This window comes from Equus przewalskii, chromosome X (assembly GCF_037783145.1).
Source record: "Equus przewalskii isolate Varuska chromosome X, EquPr2, whole genome shotgun sequence".
NCBI classification, from domain to species: Eukaryota; Metazoa; Chordata; class Mammalia; order Perissodactyla; family Equidae; genus Equus; species Equus przewalskii.
This window is the reverse complement of record NC_091863.1, coordinates 88,163,328-88,181,315: the sequence shown is the minus strand read 5'-3', so window position 1 is coordinate 88,181,315 and position 17,988 is coordinate 88,163,328. Positions and strand designations below refer to the sequence as shown.

General features: G+C 37.5%; 1 protein-coding gene across 24 annotated transcripts in view; it reads left to right on the top strand.

Annotated features, from left to right (window-relative positions):
• Window positions 1-17,988, top strand: part of ACSL4 (acyl-CoA synthetase long chain family member 4) — a 151,036-nt gene that overhangs the window by 82,091 nt on the left and 50,957 nt on the right. For 12 of the 24 annotated variants that reach the window (XM_070603836.1, XM_070603837.1, XM_070603835.1 and 9 more), the window contains exon 2: window positions 16,043-16,095. The gene's annotated coding sequence lies outside the window, so the exon portion shown is untranslated. Of the gene's footprint in view, window positions 1-5,863; window positions 5,991-8,802; window positions 8,907-16,042; window positions 16,096-17,988 lie in introns of those variants that run through there. The other 12 variants (XM_070603846.1, XM_070603851.1, XM_070603845.1 and 9 more) reach the window with 8 other exon arrangements.

Here is a 17,988-nt window from a genome sequence, read left to right as displayed (position 1 = left end):
TTTAACAGGTGTAAGGTGGCATCTTAGTGTAGTTTTGATTTGGATTTCCCTGATGATTAGTGATGTTGACCATCTTTTCATGTGCTTATTGGCCATCTGTGTATCTTCTTTGGAAAAATGTCTGCTCATACCCTCTGTCCATTTTTTTAATTGGGCTTTTTTTTTGTTTTTGAAGAAGATTTGCCCTGAGCTACCATCTGCCACCAGTCTTCCTCTTTTTGCTGAGGAAGACTGGACCTGAGCTGACATCCGTGCCCATCATCCTCTACTTTTATATGTGGGACACCTACCACAGCATGGCTTGACAAGCAGTGTGTAGGTCTGCACCTGGGATCTGAATTGGCAAACCCTGGGCCGCCAAAGTGGAACATGTGAACTTAACCGCTGTGCCATGGGGCTGGCCCCAAGGGCTGTTTGTTTTTTGTTGTTCAGTTGTGTGAGTTCTTTATATATTATGGAGATTAACCCCTTGTCGGATATATGATTTGCAAATATTGTCTCCCAATTGGTGAGTTGTCTTTTGGTTTTGATCCTAGTTTCCTTTGCCTTGCAGAAGCTCTTTTGTCTGATGTAGTCCTACTTATTTATTTTTTCTTTTATTTCCCTTGTCTGAGAAGACATGGTATTCAAAAAGATCCTTTTAAGTTTGATGTCAGAGTGTACTACCTATATTTTCTTCCAGAAGTTTTATGGTTTCAAGTCTTACCTTCAAGTCTTTGATCCATTTTGAGTTTATTTTTGGGTATGGCAAGTGGTGGTAAGGTTTTCCCAATACCATTTACTGAAGAGACTATCTTTTCTCCATTGTATGTTCTTGGCACCTTTGTCGAAGATTAGCTGTGTAGCTGTGCGGTTTTATTTCAGCTTTCAGTTCTGATCCACTGATCTGTGTGCCTATTTTTGTACCAGTACCATGCTGTTTTGATTACTATGGCTTTGTAGTACATTTTGAAGTCAGGGATTGTGATGCCTCCCGCTTTATTCTTTTTTCTCAGGATTGCTTTAGCTACTCGGGGTCTTTGGTTGCCCCATATGAATTTTAGGATTCTTTGTTTTATTTCTGTGAAGAATGTTATTGGGATTCCGATTGGGATTGCATTGAATCGTTAGATTGCTTTGGATAGTATGGACATTTTAACTATATTTATTGTTCCAATCCATGTGTGTGGAATCTCATTCCATTTCTTTATGTCATCATCTATTTCTTTCCGTAATGTCTTATAGTTTTCATTGTATAAGTCCTTCACCTCCTTGGTTGAATTTATTCCTAGGTACTTTATTCTTTTTGTTGTGATTGTAAATGGGATTATATTCTTGAGTTCTCTTTCTGTAAGTTTGTTATTAGAGTATAGAAATGCAACTGATTTTTGTAAATTGATTTTGTACCCTGCTACTTTAGTGTAGTTGTTGATTATTTCTAATGGTTTTTCTATGGATTCTTTAGGGTTTTCTATGTATAAGATCATGTTGTCTGCAAACAGTGGGAGTTTCACTTCATTTCCTATTTGGATTCCTTTTATTCCCTTATCTTGCCTAATTGCTCTGGCCCAAACCTCCAGTACTGTGTTGAGTAAGAGTGGTGATAGTGGGCATCCTTGTCTTGTTCCTGTTCTCAGAGGGATGGCATTAAGTTTTTCCCCATTGAGTATGATGTTAGCTGTGGGTTTGTCTCACATGGACTTTATTAGTTTGAGATAATTTCCTTCTATCCCCATTTTGTTAAGAGTTTTTATCGTAATCCACTGTTGGATCTTGTCAAATGCTTTTGCTATATCTATTGAGGTGATCATGTGGTTTTTATTCCCCATTTTGTTGATGTGGTGTATCACGCTGATTAATTTGTGGATGTTGAACCATCTCTGTTTCCCTGGTATAAATCCCATTTGGTCATGATGTATGATCCTTTTAATGTATTGCTGTAGTTGGGTTGCCAATATTTTCTTGAGGATTTTTGCATGTATGTTCATCTGCAACATTGGCCTGTAGTTTTCCTTTTTTGTGTTGTCCTTGTCAGGCTTTGGTATCAGAGTAATGTTGGCCTCATAGAATGTGTTAGGAATTTTGTCTTCCCTAAATTTTTAGAATAGGTTGAAAAGGATAGGTATTAAATCCTCTTGGAAAGTTTGGTAGAATTCTCCAGTGAAGCTGTGTGGTCCCGGACTTTTATTTTTTGGGATGTTGTTGATTACTGTTTCAGTCTTTTTACTTGTGATTGGTCTATTCAGATTATCTATTTCTTCTTGATTCAGCTCTGGGAGGTTGTAAGAGTCTAGGAATTTATCCGTTTCTTCTAGATTGTCCATTTTGTTGGCATATAGCTTTTCGTATATTTTCTTGTAATCCTTTGTATTTCTGTGGTATCCATTGTAATTTCTCTTGTTTCATTTCTAATTTTATTTATCTGAGCTTCCTCTCTTTTTTTCTTTGTAAGTCTGGCTAGGTGTTTGTCAATTTTGTTCATCTTCTCAAAGAATCAGCTCTTTGTTTCACTGACCCTTTCTACTGCTTTTTTTGTTTCAATTGCATTTGTTTCTGCTCTGATTTTTATTATTTCTCTCCTTCTGCTGACTTTGGGCTTTGTTGCTTCTTTTTCTAACTCAGTTAGAAGTGTGTTAGAGATTGCTTATTTGGGATCTTTCTTGTTTGTTAAGATGGGCTTGTATTGTGATTAGTTTCCCTCTTAGTGCCACTTTTGCTGCATCCCATATGAGTTAGTGTGGTGTGTTTTCACTTTCATTTGTCTCCAGATATTTTTTGATTTCTCCTTTGAGTTCTTCAATAATCCATTGGTTGTTCAATAACATGTTGTTTGGTCTCCACATCTTTGTCCCTTCCTCAGCTTTTTTCTTGTAATTAATTTCTAGCTTTATAGCATTGTGATTGGAAAAGATGCTTGTTATTATTTCAATCTTCTTAAATTTATTGAGGCTTGCCTTGTTTCCAAACATATGGCCTATCCTCGAGAATGTTCCTTGTGCCCTTGAGAAGGATGTGTATTCTGCTGTTTTGGAATGGAGTGTTCTGTATACATCTATTAAGTCCAACTAGTCTAGCTTTTTATTTAATTCCGCTGTTTCCTTGTTGACTTTCTATCTGGATGATCTATCCATTGATGTGAGTGGAGTGTTGAGGCCCCCCACTATTATTGTGTTAGTGTTAATATCTCCTTTTAGGTTTGTTAATAGTTGGTTTATGTACTTTGGTGCTACTGTGTTGGGTGCCTAGGTATTTATAAGTGTTGTGTCTTCTCAGTGGAGTGTCCCTTTGGTCATTATTTACTGCCCCTCTTTGTCTCTCTTTATCTGTCTTATCTTGAAGTCTACTTTGTCTGCTATAAGTATTGTGACACCTGCTTTCTTTTCTTTGCCCTTAGCTTGGAGTATTGTCTTCCATCCCTTCACTCTGAGCCTGTGTTTGTTGTTGGAGCTGAGATGTGTTTCCTGGGGGCAGCATATTGTTGGGTCTTGTTCTTTAATCCATCTCGCCACTCTGTGTGTTATTATTGGAGAATTCAATCCATTTACATTAGGGTGATTATTGATATATGAGGGCTCAATACTGCCATTTTATCACTCATTTTCCATTTCTGCATTTCCTTAGTTTCTCATCCTGTGTATTTTGGCCTACCAATTGAGTTATGTAGGTTTTTATGCTGGGTTTCTTAGTTTTCTCCTTATTTATTATTTGTGCCTCTGTTCTGCTTTTTTGTTTACTGATTACCATGAGGTTTATATGCAAAATCTTGTAGATAAGATAGTCCATTTTCTAATGGCCTCTTATTTCCTTAGACTAAACCGATTCTGCTCCCCTCCTCTTCCCCTCGTATGTTGTTTTTGTTACATCTTATTCCATCTTGTGTTGTGAGTTTGTGATTAAAATGACAAGATTATCTTTGTTTTTGGTGTTTTCCGTTCCTTTATCTTTAATGTTATACTTGAGTATTTGCTAACCTGTTCTGATGTATAGCTACAATTTTCTGATTTTGTCTACCTATTTGTCACCTTGCTCTGGCCTTTGTAACCCCTTTCTTCCTTTTTTTTTCAGATATGAGGGCCTTCTTGAGAATTTCTTGTGTGTGTGGGGGGGGGGTAGTCTTGTGGCTATGAACTCCCTTAGCTCTGTTTATCTGGGAAAGTTTTTATTTCTCCATCATATCTGAAGGATATTTTCACTGGATTGACTATTCTTGGCTGAAACTTTTTGTCCTTCAAAGATTTGAATATATCATTCCAGTCTCTCCTAGCCTCTACGGTGTCTGTTGAGAAGTCCCTTGAAAGCCTGATAGGGATTTCTTTGTAAGTTTTTTCTTTTCTGCCTTGCTGCCCTTAGTATTTTTTCTTTGTCATTGCTTTTGCCAGTTCCAATACTATACGCCTTGCAGTAGGCCTTTTTACGTTGACATATTTAGGAGATCTGGTAGCCTATTTCACTTGGATTTCCATCTTCTTCTCCAGGCTTGGGAAGTTCTCTGCTATTATTTCTTTGAACACTCTTTCTGCTCCATTCTCCTTCTCTTCTCCCTGTGGAATACCTGTAATTCTTATGTTGCATTTCCTAATTGAGTTAGATATTTCTCAAAGACTTTCTTCATTTCTTTTCAGTCTTACTTTTCTCTCCTCCTCTATCTGGAGCATTTCAATATGTCTGTCCTCAATTATGCTGATTTGTTCCTCGATGATGTCAGCTTTAGCATTCAGGGAATCCATATTTTGTTTTATCTCATCTATTGTGTCCTTCATGTGTAATATTTCTGATTGGTTCTTCTTTATAGTTTCAATCTCTTTTGTGAAGTAGCTTCTGAAGTTGTTGGATTGTTTCTCTACCTTCTCTTTTAACTTGAATTTTTTGATGATAGGTGTTTTGAATTCTCTGTCATTTAGGTTATATATTTCTGTGTCTTCAGGATTGATTCCTGGATACTTGTCATTTTCCTTCTGGTCTGGAGATTTAACATGATTTTTGATACTGCTAGAGGGTGTGGCTTTGTTCTTCCACATTGTGGTATTATTTGATTGCTGTTATCACCTGTCACCACTTGGTGGGGGTCAAGAACTGTGTATTCTGAGCCTTCTGAGTTCTGCTGGGATCCCAGGTGCTGGAGCAGGGTGCTGGGTGGGTAGGGGGAGGGGGGCTTTCTTTCTCCTGCACACTCTTGGGGCCTTCTCGCTCTGCCCTTGCTATCTGCTATCCTAGGGTGTTGGCTTGTTCAAGTACCCCCTGCCATAGCTAGTCACCTCGGTAGGGGGCTTTCCCCTAGGCTGCAAGGACCTCAGCGATCTATGATGTTCCCACTAGAGTGTGGCCCCTCCCCACTTTCCTCCCTCTTGGAGGCTGTGTGCAATCCCCAAATCGTAGTCTTTTGGGGAGGGAGTGAAGCTTTCTCTTACCCCATTCCACCTCCTCTAAGGGTGGCTCCAGCACCTCCACTTCCCAACATATGCCTGCATGGGTCTCTCAGATGTCTTTTGTGTTGTGTGGATGTCCTCTGTTGCAATATGAATGCCCTTTTGTTGTACCGTTGAGGGGAGAGTTCTCCAGGAGAGTTCACTCCATCATGATACTGACGTTAGTCCTTGAAACAGACCATATTTTAGCTGTTAGAGTCTATATTTCTAAGAATATATTTTTCCTTTCTCAAGTAGTCTATCAAACTCAGCTTTAATGTAGGGGAAAGTCATAATTTTTTTCTCCTGAAATCATTGCTCCATGAATGCTTACTGTTCATTATGTTAGTGCTTCTGTGAGTATATTTTTAAGACTCATGTTTTTGTCGTCTTTAAAAACAAAATGTAACTGCTGGCAAGAATTGTACAAAGTTTTGAAACGTTTGATTGTTGAACAGGAGTACTTTCTGCTCAAGGTCACTTAATGTAACAAATACTTGTTTCAAGTATTGTTCAGGTCTTTAGTGTTTTAATGAAAGCCTTATAAATTCAGAATCACCCATGTATCAACACACTTCTTGAATAGACTTGAAATGAAGAGACTTGGTAAGTCCAATGTTTGATATGTGATCTACTTGTCCAGAATATTTAAGAACCAGTTTCGTAAGACTGTTGGTCCTGAGTCAAGAATTACCAATGTAACAGCGATTTTTATCTATTAAAACTTTTTTCCCCAGTGTTTTTTTTCATAATAGTTAAGCTGTATCTTAAATGGATCTTAGAAGTATGATTTATTGGTATCTGCGACTTTTAAAAATTGTTGTTTTATGGGGCTGGCCCCATGGCCGAGTGGTTAATTTCTGTGCACTCCACTTTGGGGGCCCGGGTTTGTGGGTTCAGGTCCTGGATGTGGACCTACTCCACTTGTTGGCCGTGCTTTGGAGGCATCCCACATACAAAAAATAGAGGAAGATTGGCAATGGATGTTAGCTCAGGATGAATCTTCCTCACACACACACAAAATATTGTTTAAATGCAGTTGACACACTTAGAGCTTCTAAAGAGAATGTGTTTTTCCCTCTTGATACTGTTAATTTAATCCTAGGTAACTGAAAGGATAGGAATAGGGCACTTTTTTGTTGGTTTCTAATATTTTCACATTCATCTTAAGAGTAAAATTAATCAATACTGATTAGAAAGAAATTCTTAATTTTATTGTATAGGGAAGCGCATAATTTTACTGTATAGGGAAGCTTTCCTGACGTTCTAGAAAGTTGACCCTATTTTAGCTCCTATGGTCATTTGGAGGGGAGAGGGAGAAGAGTTTCTTTTTAGAGACTAGTTCACTACTCTCATTTTAAAGCCTATTTTGGCTCTGAAAGCCTACAACTTTGTAAGTAAGGAGTGGAGTTTGTGTAGTTTATCTTCCTGTCCCAGGTGTAGTCTGGTACTTACATTGTAGGTTAGGTTCTTGTTATTTTTATACACACACACACACATACACAATTTACATATATATGTGTGTATATGTGTATATATTTATATGTATGTATATATATATATATATATATATATATGATTTGCCATACTAATGGTAAAACTAAATGTGTATTATGTGTCTGTATATATATATATATAAAATTTACCATACTAATTATAAGGGGAGAAGTTATATAACAAAATGGGTGATGACAGAATTCTTAGCTAGTGTTGGAGGATTTCTCTTGGCATTCAGACTAGGCTCTGTCTTTCAGCTTGGATAAAGACAATGGGTGTAATAAAAATAAGCATTGCTTTCAAACTGAGAAAGTGAAACCAAGAAATCATCCGAGAATACTGCAGATTTAACTATGCAAAGAAATGCCCAGTGTTGTCATGGATATGTGATTTATATGTTCTTCCAGCACTGAAAAGAATAATTTTTGAGTTATGAGTAGAACAAAGGATTTTCTGTTTGGCTAAAACTAATTATCATCGTCCTAAAATATAATGGTAGTTTTTTGTTATAAGTACTTTCCCAAAATATCTGCCGAAGATGGTAACATAAAAAAAAATCCTAGCCTAAAAATAGTTACAAATGAAGTGAAGGCTGACATTAATTGTGAAGGAAAAAATAATGACTTAAACCAACCTTATTCTCTGGCGAGTGTTAGTTTATTTCTCTTATCCATTCTAATAAATATTTGATGCTCTTTCCAAGTCAAAGTGAAATACAGAGATAATAAGACACAATCTTTGCCCTGAATGAGCTTACTGTGTAGATAAATGATTAAGATAAACTCATAAATAATAGAAGGTAATATAATACAAGTTTACAGCTATTAGAGAAGAGCTTTAGAAGTTCCAAAAAAGGCTAGAAATTTTAGCTTCAGGTGTAAATGAAGGTATTCCAGAAAAGGTGGCTTTTGGGGCAGAATTCTGGGCAGTAAGAGGGGCATAATAAAGTCTCGGAAGCAAGGGAACTTCAGAGAATGTGAATATGACAGTGTTTTTGAACAGGTAATAACTGATTTCTTGGGTGGAGTACAGGTAAGGTAGGTTTTTTTCCCTATTAAATTAATAAGATTAAAGTGATTTTATAGTAAAATATTCAATGCTGCTGATGGGAGTATAAACAGGTACAGCCTTTCTGGAGAGTGATTTTGTAGTATATGTCAAGAGCCTTTTTTCCCACGCCACCCTCCTACACACATCCGAAAAAGATCTATCTTTGACCTGGTAATCACACTTTTAGGAAATATGAGGGAATAATTTTTATAATCTTGAAGTGATAAAATGACTCAGAAGCCACAAGAGACTATTGATACATTTTATTACTTAAAACTTAAAAACCAATATTTGGCCCAGAGTACCCATAACAAAGAGAAAACCTATGCTGGGAAAAATATTTGTAATATGTCAGACAAATGGCTTATATCCTTAATATACAAAGGGCTCTTATGAATCACTAAGAAAAAATGAATACTCAAGTGAAAAAATGGGCAAAGGACCTGAACAAGTCACTCATATAAGAAATTTAGATATAGTGAAATATTTTCATATGTTCATTGAAAAACAGCAAATTAAAGCAGTGTTTCTTGTACCTGTCAAACAGTTCAATCCAATGTTGGAGGGGATATGGGGAAAGGGGCACATTAATATATTCCTGGTGGGAATGTGAATGGTGTATTCTTTTTCAGAGGGCATTAAAAGTTTTGTTTGAAATAAATTTTAGACTTTTACAAAAAAGTTGCAAAAATAGTACACCATTTCCGTGGACCCTTCACCTAGCTCCCCCTAATGTTAACATCTTACATAACTATGTTGTAGCATAATTTTCAAAACTAAGAAATTAATATTTGTACAATACTATTAACTGAGTTACAGACTCTATTCAAATTTCACCAGTGTTTCTACTAACATCTTTTTTCTGTTCCAGGATCCCACATTACATTTAGTTGTCATGTCTCCTTAGTCTCTTCTAATCCATGACAGTTCCTCAGTCTTTGACTTTTGTGACGCTGACAACTTTGAAGAATACTGGTTAGTTACTTTCTAGAATGTTCCTAATTTGGGTTTACCTAATGTTTTCTCATGGTTAGATTGAGATTGTGCAATTTGGGCAAGAATACCACAGAAGTGATGTGCCCTCAGTGTGTCATGTCAGTATACATGGATGTTCATGTGCCCTATTACTAGTGATGGTGACCTTCATCACCTGGTTAAGGTGGTGTCAACTGTGTTTTTCCATAGTAAAGTTACAGTTTTTCTTTTTGCAATTAATAAATATTAATACTTATACTTTATTATATTGTATTAATATGTATTTGGGGGAGATACTTTGAGACCATACATATATCCAGTTTCAACTTTAAACTTTCACTCACCACTGTTAGCATCCACTGATGGATTTTGCCTGCAGCAATGATTACTGTGGTGTTCTAATGGAGATTTTCTATTTCCTTTATTCCTTCCACATTTATTAATTAGAATTCTGTGAGGAAGATTCGTCCCTTCTCAATTATTTATTTTTCAACCAGTCATTTATTTGTGTTAGTATGGACTCATGGATATTTATTTTATTCTTTGGGATATAATTTAATACTACGGTTATTTATTTTGTTGCTCAAATTATTCCAGCTTTGACCATTGGGAACTCTTTTGGGTTGACCCCTGTGTCCTTTTGACATGTTCTCATCTTTTTTTTTGTTGAAGTACTTCCTTACTGTCTGGCACTCGAAGGTACAAGGCTCAACTTAGATTTTTCCTGCCCTGGTTCTGGAATCGACTACTTCTCCAAAGAGCCCGGGTTCCTTTTATTGGAGAATAGTAATTGGAAACCCAACATCTGGGTGCTAGGTTTGATCATTCCTACTGGGGTGTCTCTGCTTCTAGACCTGGAGGGCAATTTCGATAGACTAATAGACCAGCTGAAATGCTCATATGCTTTTGACCCAGCAGTTGTGCTAAAAATATATCCTATAGAAGCACTGGCATAAATATATTGCTAAAGATGTTCATTGCTATGTTTCTAATGATGAGAAAATAAAAAATCCAAAATGTCCATTGATAGGGAAGATTGGTTAGGCTTAATTTTGATATGGTTGTACAATGGAAAACCATAGGACTGTTAAAAAGTCTTAGGTAGATCTGAGTGTTCTGGCATGGAAAGACATGTAAGAGAGTCATTTCTTTTTTAAAGTCACAAACCTGTGTAGATAGTATGATTCAACTTTTGCTTAAAAATAGTGTGTGTATTGGGGCTGGCCCCGTGGCCGAGTGGTTAACTTCACGCACTCCGCTGCAAGGTGGCCCAGTGTTTCGTTAGTTCGAATCCTGGGCGCGGACATGGCACTGCTCATCAGACCACGCTGAGGCAGCGTCCCACATGCCGCAACTAGAAGAACCCACAACGAAGAATACACAACTATGTACCGGGGGCTTTGGGGAGAAAAAGGAAAAAATAAAATCTTTAAAAAAAAAAAAATTGTGTGTGTATATTAGAATATGCTTAGAAAAATGTCCCCCAGGGTACCCACCAAATTATTAAAAGCTGTTATTTTCTAGAGGATTGAATAAAAAAATACTTTAACTTTGCATTGTATAATTTGTAATGTTTGAATTTTTTTAAACAGGTTTGTTGAGATGTCATGAATATTTTTAAAACACTTTTTGTTTTAGGTTACCTAACTTTTCCGTGAAGCAACATTTTAGTCTATGATAGTCTGGAATTATCTCCATACTCTTGACACTATACATGATAGATTTTGGGTAGTTTTACTTAGATTATAGCATTTCTTTAATATACTTTAACGTTTATGAATTCAGTGACCCACAGTCTTATGAACATTTAAGGCTCCTGGACCACTCATACTCACACGTGTTCTTTAGTGGAAAAGAAGATTCTGGTATAGCTTAGATTCCGAGCAGTATCTTCTAGTGTTTGACTGGCTTAAATGAGTTTGGCTTTAAATGAGTCATTTTCTTGTTCTTTTATGATTTTTTTAATATCCATTTTTAAGTAAACAATTTTTATTTATGGAAATTTTGTAAGATATTAAATGAGCATAAAGAATACAAAAATATGTAAAAATACTAAAACATATAAAATTCACCTGTAATCCTACCACATGGCAATAACTAGCATTAATGTTTGGTGCATATGTTTTCTATGAATATGTACCCACTCAAATATATGTGTATATAGTGGAGTCATACATATTGTTTTGTGCCTGTGTTATTTCTTGATTTCAACATTTCTGACCTTTGAACTGTATTCTACTATGGCAGCTATCATCCAGTACTTGCCAATATATGACATGTATATTTATCTAAAACAAGACTTATGAAAGACCGTTGCTTAGGGAATTGTTTTGTAAGGGACTTACCAGAATTTCCTTTTAGATTTGAACACTAAGTGCTTATGACTTTGTTAGTATCTTCCACTTTTTTCTGAAACATTCTCTTTTAAACTTACTAAGATTGGTTCTTGAGACATTAAGTACAAGGGGAAGATGCATCATGCTTGAAACATTTCCAACAGATGCTATCACAAGTTTAGTATTGACTTGACTTCTGGAAGAATGTTTTCAAATGTTGGTCAACAGACTAACTTATTTACAAGAGGGCAAGAAGTAAAAACATTAATGGTTTGTTTTTAAGTCTTTCTCAAAATATGAGGGTTGTCTGAAGTTGAACAACACTGCTTTGTGTTTGTATCGCTTTTTCCTTAATCATTTTCCTGTTAGCTGCATGGACGCTGTTTTGCTCCCTGGTATTCAGAGGGCAAAGCTTTCTCAGTGCTGCCTCATTCCCTAATTGAAAGATGATAAACTCAAGATGCTGTATTATCTCCTTTTTCATGCCACTAGGTGATTGCTGAGTAGAAACAAACCATATTATATGCTTCAGTCTGTTAAAAATTAGCTATGCTAAAGATTTCCAACTTCCTTTTATTACAAATACTTGCATATCTGTGAACGTGATGACTAAAATTTGCATTGTGATTTTAGCCAGATCATCCCTATTCCCGATTGTCTGTAAGTAGAACGTGCATGGTGATAATCTGCTTTAGTTCTTTTATATTAAATTATTACTTCAATTTATTTTAATAGAATGACTTCAAGAGGAGGGTGCTGTTTTGTAGGGGTGAGGCTAAGAGAGAGGTGAGTGCAGGGTCAGTTCTTCTGTGGCGTAGAAAAACTTAATTAGGCTAGGGTAGAAAATGTGATTTGGTTCCTGTTTATTTACTGGGCAGCTGTTGTTTGCTTTCTTTTTTTGTGATGAAAGAAATGTCCTGTAAGGTTATAGGCACTGAGAAAAATTCTTTCTTTCTTTTGTATTAAAGAACCTCTGAGAGTAGCTTCATTTTGCCCAGTTGATGGAGGGCTGTGAGTCTGGAAATGAGTAGGAGATTGAAACTGGGGCTGTCATCCAGCTGAGAGAATTCTCTGATACTTTTGATGATCTTCTACCTTTTCCCTCTGGAGTACCAAAGATCCAAGTGTGGACAAGCCTTTGCAAATATTTGCTGATGAAATTATTTTCCAAATTAAGCAAACTAGTGGATAGTTTTGTGTCCTCTTCCCACCTATAGGTCTTTAAATGATTTTGTAGAAGCTTGGTTTATCAGTTTGATGCGGGGTCGGTGAGCCGAGGAGTCGAAAGAAAGATTTCTTAGACTCTTAAGATCTGGCAGTAGTGCTCTTTTATTTAGAGAATAGTATAGAATAGCATGGGGACAGGACCCATGGGCAGTCAGAGCTTCTGCTGCTGCCGCTTCTGCTGCCCCCGCTGGCATGGGGACAGGGCCCATGGGCAGGCAGAGCTGCTGCTGCTGCTGCCCCCGCTGGCATGGGGACAGGACCCATGGGCAGGCAGAGCTCCTGCTGCTGCCCCGAGTTGAGGGTTAGGGCTAAATTTAAGGCATAGGTATGTGAGTAATCTCTTTACGAGACAAAGAAAAAAGTTAAAATGGTACCAGTGCCAGTAGGGTCCGGCCATTGGGCGGTCCCACAACTTTTAGATAAGAATCAAACCAGATTGAGTAAATGGCAGAAGTCACCGCTCAAATATTATCTTCAACTAAAGACAAAGGAGGATTTTGGGGTGGGGGGTCAGTTACATGAGGTTGCCAGACAGTAAACAACTTAAGTTCTTGCCTTCCCCATTAAGAGTTTCCAGAGATAAGGCCATCCCCCCTTCCTCCTGGCGCAGAGAGGGAGGCATGGAGATTTCCTTCACAAATGCAACTGTCTCTGATCAAAGGGCAAGCAAATTCCACTCCTCGGAGCCTGCTGCTTATCTGTAGTTTTAAAAGTAACCAGCCTAAAAATCCTCGTCATAAACCGTTTTAAAATTAAGCAGCCTAAAAATCCTCATCAAGTTTATCTGAATTAATCTGTGGGGGAAGTATATATTTGTATATAGAAACATGATATTTTTCTTCCCCAACGTTCTCTTCGTGAGTTCTTTGGACTTAGTTATTTTAAAGATTGGCACCTGAGCTAACATCTGTTGCCAATCTTCTTTTGTTTCCTTCTTCTCCCCAGAGCCCCCCAGTACATAGTTGTATATTCTAGTTGTAGGTCCCTCTGGTTGTGGCATGTGGGATGCCACCTCAGCATGGCCTGATGAGTGGTGCCATGTCCACGTCCCGGATCTGAACTGGCGAAACCCTGGGCTGCTGAAGTGGAGCTCGTGAACTTAACTGCTCAGCCACGGGGCCGGCCCCTGGGCTTTATTTTAATATGTATATACAGAGTTTACCCCCTTTGTATTAATATTAAATGTTAGCCCCTGGGAGAAAAATAAGAAAATGTTTAATAGTGTGCTTTTTGTTTATAAGTAATCTTAACCATTTGTGTTCACACATGTACTCATACTGTCACCAGCATTCCCTCCCCAAAAGTGGATTGTGGATATTAACTTTAAGTTGGAATGTAGTTCTATTAAAACAAAAGGCATACTCTTACTCAGTTAGTGATAGGTCTGAGTATAAATCATTCTTTTCCTTCCTCCTAAAGGTAGCAAAAGAGAAAATTAATGGTCTGAGTTAATTACCAGCTAGTTAGTGTGGTGATTAGTTATATGGATGTTTGTTTTGCGACTTCCATGGAGGTGACTAGATTTAAAAATAAATTTGAAGGGTTATTCTCATCGTATGCAAGTAGTACTGAGTACTGACGGATGGAAATAAAACCTCAGTGTGTCTTCAGAGTCATAACATCATGCTCAGGACACCCCAGTGGTGTGGAAATGTAACTAAAGAATACCAAGTTACTGAAGGCCTTACTTTACTTTTCCAAGTATTCAGATGGTAAGGAGTTTTTCCTGCCTTGCCAAAAATAGGTTGATCCTCAACTGTAAACTGACCCTAAACCTTCACAGCATACAGACCTTGAAGAACATCACAAAACTGATGTGTATATTCGTTCAGAGAAGATGAACCTCCCTCCAGGGTTCCTCCTACACCAGCGCTGTATTTGAATTTGGAAAGAGCCTTGCATTGTTTAAAGGATATTATTCATTTTGGGTGTTGATAGGACAATAGGTGCCTGCAGGCATTTGGGGCTGGACATGTCTGGGTAGCTTGACTGACTAGTTTCCTGTGGTCAGGCTTTGTCTCTTTCTCTGAACTTGGTTCCTATCCTGACTGTGGAGGAATTAGAGGTGCAAATAAAGCCATGAAGAACCAGACTCCTGCTTCTTGCCATTTTCTTGTTCTTTTCTTTTTTTGTTGAGATATAATTGACATATCACATTGTGTATGTTTGAGGTGTGTAACGTGTTGATTTGATACATTAATATATTGTAATATGATTACCATGGTAACTTTAGCTAACACTGCTATCACGTCACATAACTATTGTTACTTTTTTGTGGTGAGAACATTTAAGATCTAGCCTCTTAGCAACTTTGAAGTATATAACACAATATTGTTGACGATAATCACTATGCTGTGCATTGGATCTCCAGAACTTATTCATCTCTAAAGTTGGAACCCTTTAACATCATCTCCCCAATTCCCCCACTCCCCAGCCCCTGATAACCACCATTCTACTCTCTGTTTCTATGAGTTTGGCTTTTTTATATTCCACATAGAAGTGATATCATGCAACTTTTGTCTTTCTCTGTCTCGCTTATCTCAGGTAGCATAATTCTCTCAAGGTCCATCCATGTTGCTGCAAATGGCAGGATTTCCTTCTTTCTAATGGCTGAATAATATTCTATTGTGTGTGTATATCTATATACCACATCTTTATCCATTCATCTATTGATGGATACTGAAGTTGTTTCCATATCTTGGCTATTGTGAATAATACTGCACTGAACCTGGAACTGCGGATATTTTTCAATATCCTGTTTTCATTTCCTTTGGATATATACCCAGAAGTGGGAATGCTGGATCATATGGTGGTTCTATTTTTAATTTTTTGAGGAACCTCCGTACTGTTTTCCATAGTGGCTGCACCAATTTACTTCCCACCAACAGTGCACAAGGGTTCCCTTTTCTCCACATCCTTCCCAACACATTCTCTCTTGGCATAGTGATGATAGCCATTCTAACAGGTGTGAGGTGATATCTCCTTGTAGTTTTTTACTGCTTTTTTTTTCCTCCCCAGATCCCCCCAGTATATAGTTGTATATTTTAGTTGTGGGTCCTTCTAGTTATGGCACGTGGAACGCTGCCTCACCATGGCCTGATGAGTGGTGCCATGTCCGGTCCCAGGATCCGAACCGGTGAAACCCTGGGCCGCCAAAGCCGAGCGCGCGAACTTAACCACTCAGCCACAGGGCCGGCCCCCTCCTTGTAGTTTTGAGTTGCATTTCCCTGATGATTAGTGATGTTGAGCACCTTTTCATGTTCCTGTCAGCCATCTGTATGTCTTCTTTGGAATAATGCCTCTTCAATTCCTCTGCCTATTTTTTTTAATCTTCCTATTTTCCTGTAGAGTTTTGACCACTGTTTCTTAGAATCAGCCCCAGTTACTTTTCTGAGATCTTAATAGCGCTACTTCTAGTCAGACACTCATCTCTAATCATTTCTTGTTTTTCCTTTGGTACCTGGCTCATGAGCTAAGGTGCACAGGTAATGTGAAACCGCACTTGAGTTTTTTTGTTTTTTAAAGAGGTTCTTTCCTCGTCATTGTACCCATTAATGTTGTCTCTTATTTCAGATTGAAATCACAAAAGATAGACGTCTTCTTCTTAAGAGAAAAAGAGGAAATCTGTAAGTATTTGTCCTTTAAAAATCTAAATTTGTAACTTTATCAGCTTTTGCAGAAAATTAAGTGACCATACTAACAGGCATCTTGACTCTTTTTATAGTGGAAAAACTCTGCCAGTATTTATGTTTGTGTTAAAAGGTCAATATTTGGAAAAGTAAAATTGGAAAACTTTTTACCCTGTACAACTTCTAAAATTTAAATCATCTGTCACTCATTTATAAAAGGGGAAGTGAAAATTAAAGTCTAAATAAAATCTTTTTCTTTGAATAATACCAAAAAATGGAGTCACAGATTGGAGTTCCAATTCTGACTACTGAGGCTTCCAGGCTGTGTGTCTTTGGCAAGCTATTTAACTTTACTTTCCCTCAATTTCCTCATCTGTAAAATGGGCTTAATCGTAAGCATCCAGTGAATGGTTAATTGTTATTGATGGAGTTAAATCTGTAGTACTGTATACTTTCCCCAATAAATTGAAATTTATTCTAGTCACTATTTCTCAAGCTGATTTAAATATATATCTGATCTTCAAAAATGTAAGTATTAGCAGTATCCTTCGCTGAGGCACCTACCTAGACTATTGTAGGGGAGGAAGACATTTCCTCTACCCACTGCGGGTTCTTCTGGCTGGAGAATGAATTAAATTCACGTGAGACAGAATAGCAGGAGAAAATTAAACAAAGCTTTATAACATGTATACATGGGAGAGGTCAGGCAAGCTGAGCAACTCGCCAAAATGGCTGAAGCCCCCACCTTAAATATCATCTTCAGCTAATGACAAAGGAGGATTTTGGGTGTGGAGGGGGAGTTATCATGGGAGATTACCAGACAAGTACAGTAAACAAATGCAGATTTAAGTCCTTGCCTTTGGCATTGAGAGTTTCTAGAGATAAGGTCATCCCCTATTCTTCCTGGTACAGAGAGGGAGACACCTTTACAGATGGAGATTTCCTTTACAATGTAAATGTCTCTTAACAAAGAGTAAGTAAATCCTACTTCTCAGTTGCTTTCCTGTCTGCAGTTTATTAAAAGTAACTGGCCCCAAATAATCCTCTTGCCAAAGAGACATATCTTGGGGTGGCCAATTCCAGGCCCCCCACACTATAATATAGAATAAAAGAAATACAACAGAACACTTAAAATTAGAATCATGGTGTTTAAGCCATGGACCTTGAAAATTACCTAGTCCAGTAGCTCCCAAACATTGATTTTTAGTCCAGTGCTGGCCAATGCAGAGTTTTTACTGGCCCATGGTGAAGTGAGGAAAATAAGGACAACAGGACATGAGTTTTTTAAAGCTAAACTTTTTCCACTTAAAGGATTGCTTCTTATTATAAGATATATCCTTCTAATTTTGGGGAGTTAAACATGTTCTGTATTTTATGAAATGATGGTGGTAGGAAATGGTAATTCTTTTGGGTTTGTTTGTGGCCATACCTGGCAAAAAATTGGCAGCTGTGTCATTCCCCTCACCACCCTTCTTTCTTTTTGAAACTTTTGCTGGCCTGTGATATCTTAAAATCTGAATCCACTTCCTCATTTTACAAATGAGGAAACAGATGAAAGATTAATTTGTTCCTAGTCTCAGCTCAGCAAGCTGCTGAACCAGCATCAAAACCCTGTATATGATGCTGCCTCTCTCGTATTTCTGGTCTTCCTAGAATTGTTTTCACTATAATTGGCTATAAACTTGGAACAGAAGATCTGGTAGTTCTTATGTGCTAATAACTATTGTTGAATTCCAAGTATAAAAAAATTCGAAAGACTTAATGTTCTTGTATAGCTAAGTACTGAAGTCTACTGATTAGCCTGTGTTAGAAAAATCTTAAACATGGTCAAAAATTTTTGTCAGCGGACCAGAATTAGCTGTCTCTGAATTCAGCTACTTAGGCAGCATG